This window comes from Ovis aries, chromosome 2 (genome assembly GCF_016772045.2).
Source record: "Ovis aries strain OAR_USU_Benz2616 breed Rambouillet chromosome 2, ARS-UI_Ramb_v3.0, whole genome shotgun sequence".
NCBI classification, from domain to species: Eukaryota; Metazoa; Chordata; class Mammalia; order Artiodactyla; family Bovidae; genus Ovis; species Ovis aries.
The window spans coordinates 15,595,576-15,601,575 of record NC_056055.1 but is presented as its reverse complement, the minus strand read 5'-3'; the positions used below and the strand labels follow the sequence as shown (position 1 = coordinate 15,601,575).

The 6,000-nt window shown below is 46.7% G+C and overlaps 1 long non-coding RNA gene across 1 annotated transcript; it reads left to right on the top strand.

Annotated features, from left to right (window-relative positions):
* Positions 1–320: 320 nt before the first annotated feature.
* LOC132659282 (uncharacterized) lies at positions 321–5,522 on the top strand. The gene is made up of 3 exons (XR_009599514.1): positions 321–1,559; positions 1,729–3,568; positions 4,092–5,522. It is a non-coding gene; the product is annotated as an uncharacterized LOC132659282 (long non-coding RNA).
* Positions 5,523–6,000: the final 478 nt, after the last annotated feature.

Here is a 6,000-nt window from a genome sequence, read left to right as displayed (position 1 = left end):
TGAGATCTATCCTTGAGCTCTCCTGGGGACTTCATCCACCCCCTTGCTCTCCCTTTCCTGCCCTCCCCCCACACCGTCCCCCACAGCTTGGGCTGAGACTTGGCTCTGCACCCAAGGGTGGAGGCAAAGCTCCTTGGGCCAGAGTTTTGTTAAGAGGCCTGCACTGAGGTTGTATCTGCCTGTCTTTGGGGTCTGGTATTTAAAAGGAGGCCAGAGTGTGGCTTCTGAGTGATTCAATTCAACACATATTAACAAGGCAGGCCAGAGGCTGCCCCCACAAAGCTTACAGCCCAGGAGCTTTATCGGAAGTCCCTGCCCAGGCAGAGGCTGCCGGGAGCTCTGGGGTAACAGTCTGTAGGCCTTGGATGCCAGGCTGGAAAGGAAGTAGGAAATCAGGTTCAGAGATAGGCCAGGGCTGTGCCCATTTCACAGACAAGGAAGAGTGAGGGTCAGGACTGAGCCCGGCACTTCTGAATCCTGACTGGGTACTTTCTTGGAGTCTTTTCTTTCTTTTATATTTTAAGAGTTCAGGAGAGAGGAGAACCTTGAGAGCCCATGATCACGGTCAACCCCACATTTGAGACTGAAGGCCCTTGAAGGAGGCCCCTTGTTAATCCAGAGAGAGAGAGCCTGGGGCAGGGTGTGGCTAGGGGCATTTGGGACGAGATAAGTGACTTGCCCAGGGGGCACACAGCCTGTTCTGCCTCAGGGAGGACAGCGTCACCTCTCCTGGGGCAGCAGGAGGGTCCTTCCCCACAGGGATGTCGAGAGAACCAATCAGAAGCAGGAGAATAAGCATCCATTCTGGGAACCCAGAACCTCAGGTTGATGACCAGGTTCTACTGTGGCATTGCTGAGGGGTCTGCAGCATCTGAATTCACAAAGACCCTCTCTCCACTGACCACACTCCTCCAGCCTAGGATGGGTGGATCCAGGCTCACCCAACCATTCCCATGTCTTTGCATTATGGATCAGGGTATAGGGGGAGTCCTGGGCTGGGGGAGAGAAGACTTCTATTTATGCTATCCCCAACTACTTAATTCTCCCATGATTCCTCTAGCTACCTCTTATTCCTAACAAGGATGCCCACTTTTCCTTTTTTTGACTTGAGAGAAGGAAAGGAAGACAAGAGGAGAGGCAGGGGAGGGGGGGCCTTCACCTAGGACAGAAGCAAGAAGCAAGAACTTCAATTCTAAGGCAACATCCGTTCTCTGACCCAGTCTCCATTCAATACCAGCTTTTAGGGGAGGGAAGAAAGACACAAACTCAACGTGCCTATCCCTGGACTTCAGAAATGACCAAAAAAAAAAAAAAGGTGTGTTTTAGGATCAAGGAAATATGATGTTTACTTAGAAATGAAAATTGATTGCCTTTAACTTATGATAAGATAATTACGCTCCTCTGAGTCATTGTCATGCATTTGTGTTCATAAACCTCCCTCATTAAGTAGTAAGGGTACATGTATTTTATCTTAATTCATTTTTTATAGGGCTGTGAATTCCTGCATTTATCTACTTTTGTTTTCCTGTGTAGACACAAGGCTGCTTGGCCTCCCAGAGGTGAGATAACTTATTATCTAGCAACATTTCCCTGGAAACCAACCTAGGGCTGAAGTGGGCTCTCATTTCTCTTCTTACTGCCTGACCATAACCTTGAATGATTCACTTCACTGCTCTGCCTCTGTTTCCTCACCTGCACAGTGAAGTTAATATATTACATCTCTCACAGAGCCAGTATCACCAACTCGATGGACATGAGTTTGAACCAACTCTGGGAGATAGCGAAGGACAAGGGAAGCCTCGTGTGCTGCAGTCCATGGCGTCACAGAGTTGGACATGACTTAGCAACTGAACAACAACACAGAACTGTTGCAAGGATTTGATGAGATAATACTACATCACCTCTATAAAGGAGGAGCTGGTCTCATCCGAAGTCAATAAATGGTCTCAGCCATTCCTCCACACTGTCCAAGTTACCACGAATGACCTCATCATCGTGAACTGGCATTGGGTTGATTGTGTGATCGCTTGAGAAGAGGCAGGGAGAGTGGAACCAGTTCTGATGGAGACTCGGAGATCTCACTGCCCAGTTTCAAATCCCAGTTTGACAGCTCCCTAGTTGTATGATCTTGAACATGCAATCTCATAACTCTTTAAGCCTGTTTCCTCATCTGTGAGATGGAGCTAATAATGAGATCTCCCTCATAGAGTGGTTGTGAGGATTCAATGAGAATATTCAATGTACCTGTAAAGTTTAGCACAGTAAATAAGTAATCAGATGAGTTTTATTATTATTATGCACCTGCCCCGTGCTGGATACTTGCTGTATGTATCTGGTGCTCTGATCTCTGTAAGGTTAGCATTATTTGCTTCATGTCGAAAATGGAGAAATGGAGTCTGGGAACAGTTCCTTCCTGGTAAGTGCTAGAAATGATTTTAGGCTCCTTCCGTGTCTGTCTGCTGCTTTCCTACCTCTTGCTCCCCAAAGGGGATAATGCAGCTCTCCTTTGACTAAGTGCCACACCCTCTCATCCACTTCCAAGCTGGGGTTCTAGGCTCCTTTGAAAGTTTCTCACTGAAAGTCTCCTTTGGCCTCCAGGTTGCCTTTGAGAACCATTGTTGCTGACAGGGCCAAGCGGACTGGACCCTCAGCTTACCTCCTGGGAGCCCTCCCCACTCCTCCTCTTGGCCACTGAAGCCCCCATCTATCTCAGAGCTCTTGTCAGGTCCAGGCCCCTTGAAGTTGATGGCAGCAGTTTCCCTTGAAAGCATGAGTCAACTCTCTTGGGTCTGTTCTGTAGGGGGAGTCCCAGGACCCCACGGGAACTTCAGGGAATACCGGACAGTTAGTGTTGTCCATCTTTCCCCAGACACACTTCACCTGGAAGTCTGAAAAAAGAAAAAAAAATCCCTTCCAACAGCAGAATGTGCTTTGAACGCCAGGGGCGTAAGGGTGGCAGGCTTGGTGTCATTTGTTGGACGCTGTATTTCAAGCACCAAGATGCTTTATGTGCAGTAGCTCGGTCAGTTCTCTCACAAAACATGCACTGCACAGACATTATTGTCCAATTTCAGAGTCTTGAGATGTTGTAGTGTGTGGTGGTAAAGATCATAAGCTCTGGAAGCCAGATTTATTGGGTTTACTTATTTATATTTTTGGGCTGCGTTCTGTGTGATACGGGATCTTAGTTCCCCAAGCAGGCAATGAACCTGTGTCCCCCGCAGTGGAAGCCAAGTTTTCCAGTGGTTCTTTCATCAGCTGGCAGTGTGGGCACTTGACTTTAATTGTCTGAGCCTCAGATTACTCTTCTGTAAAAGGGTGACAATGGAGTTTAGAGGTGAGAAGCCCCATCCCCAGGGCACTTAGCCAGGAAGAAGTAGAAGTAAGTCTGCCTGCAATCCAGATATGCTTCAGTCTAAAGCCTCTGCTCTTACTAACAGCATCATGTTTTCTTCCTTCATGAAGCTTCTGACTCAGATCAGTGCCAAACAGAGCTCAGAGCCAGCTGGAAGACCCTTAAAGAGAGGAGAAGGCCGCAGCAGAGCCTCTCGGGAATATCAGTCAACAGGTGCCTGACTAGGGTCCTAATGTACCCATTAGGGTCTGCTCCCCAGCCCCCTGTCTCCCAGCCCTGGCAACTCTAATCTTCATTCTGTCTCTATAGATTTGCTGATTCTGGGCATTTCATATAAATGGAATCATAGCATATGTGCGTTTTTTGTGGGGAGAGGGGACTGACTTCTTGCACTTGGCGTTATATTTTCAAACTTCACCCTTGTAGTGTCAGTATTGAATTCCTTTCATTGTTGAATAATACTTCACCATCTGGATATGCTATATGTTGGTCATCCATGCATCAGTCGATGGGCATTTGGCTTGTTTCCACATTTTGGCTCTTGTGAATAATGCTGCTGTGAAAGTTTATGTACAAGTTTTTGCGTGAAGATACGGTTCACTTCTCTTAGGTATAGATCTTCACCCTGCTTTCAGTTTTTTTTAAATAAAAAATTTATTTTTGTTTTTAAAAATTAAAAATTGTAAAATTTATTTTAATTTTAAACTGTATTAAATTTTTTATTCTTGCTTTTTAGCTCTCTTCTGCCAGCCAGCCAAGGAGGACTCTCATTTGATTCGGTGGAGCCTGGCCTCTTGGGAAGAGGAACTAACCTGCCTTTCCTCCTTTTCCTCCCTACTCAGCTGTCCTTTCCAAGGACCCCAAGAAGGCTGGGGACTGAGGGAGACAGAGCCTTGCCCTGCAGGTGGCCAGGCAGGCCTGCCACCCTCTTGGCTCAGCTTGGAGTCATCACCTTTGGTAGTACTTCACCTTTCATCTTAATAGAGGGAGAACAAAGATCGACATGACTGGTCCCCAGACAAAAACAGACAGAGCATTTTAATGATTAACATCGTAACACTGTTATTGGCCTGCGCCAGCCTCCTGCTGGCATTGGGCAGCACACCCTGCTGTCAGCTCCCCTGTGCCCTAAGCCCTATGGTGAAGAACAATTTCATCAAGATTCAGTGCTTCTGTGTGAAAGTCCCTGTATAAGCTAGCTTCTGCATTAAGAGACTGCCCAGATGTTCCCAGCAGGTCTAAAACCCTTCCCAGAACCCAGGAGCCCTTTATACCTGCTTCCAGGTGATCTGCTGGGCACTTTTCACCTGTTACCTCACTTTTATCCTCTCAGCCACCCATCATAGCAGCTACTATTAACTCCATTTTATAGATGGAAAACTGAATCCAAGCCTTAATCCTTTACTCTCAAGTGCTATTTCAAGGAATCTAACAACCCTGAAATGAAGCGCCCGGAAATAAAAGATGCTGCGACACAGCCAGCAGTTTGCCTGCTTCTTAATCACTTCTTTTGGGGGCTCATTTTCTTTCTGTCCTCATAGAATGCTCCGACGTCTGAATTCCTGCTCGTCTTCCTTCACCCCTTATCTAGAGTACATGCAGAGGGACTTGAGTGTGTCACCTTGAACAGCATGATTTGCCGTCTAGTCTTTCATTCAGGTGCTGATTGAGGTGTTCATTTATTCATTCACTCCCGGCTCATTTATTGAGCTCCTTCTTCACCCAGCACCGGACGCCATGCCACACATTGAGGAAACACAGGTTATGATCCAAATCTTTAGAATCCACATTGTCTGGTGGAGAAGGCAGAGCTCCAGGAAAGCAGTTTCTAGTTAACAAGGAGAGTGTTCCTATAGGGGGATTCGCACTGAATTGCTGGAACATAAGGAGTAAAAGCCAACCTGCAGAAATCATGGAAGACCTCCCAGAGAAGGTGTCACCAGAGCTGGGAACTGAAGGATGAACAGGAATGCGTTTGTTTCTCATTCATTCCTACACAGACTGTGCTAGCAGTGTTGGCTTGCCTTCTTAAAGCTTCCTTCAAAGAAGCAGACATTCTCCATGTCACACACCTGGCCTTTACTGTCGATGGCTGTTGAGATCAGAGACTGACCTTGGACCCCAGGACAGCTGATTCTCAGGCAGGCCGGTGACCACTGATTAGCAACCTAGCTTACAAAGATGTGCTCAGCCAACCGGAGTCCTTTTCCAGGAAGTTAGACTTGGGAATAGAGATGAATCTAGTTGGCACTGGTACTGCATTTACAAAGTTACAAGGTAGAGTTGAGGCTGGGAGACGACTCTGACTGGCAGGAAAATAACAGATAAGCAGAGGATCATGGGAGAAAAAGGAGCCTAGGGCAGACAGGTGGAGAGAAGCTGAGATAATAAGTGCAAGAGAGTTTCCTGGGACTCTGCCTTCTCTTGGTGGGTTCCACGAGAGAGGGAGCAAGAGGTACCTGGGTGGCAAGAGTTTTCCAGTCCCCAGTGTGATCCTCTACTTTTGCCCCTGTCTTGGGGTATCTTTAGGAGACATCTGAGCAGCCCCACTATATATACCCTCTTTTAAAATGAACTTGAATAATGAAAAACAACCTGATATATATATATATATATATATATGTATATATATGTATATATATATG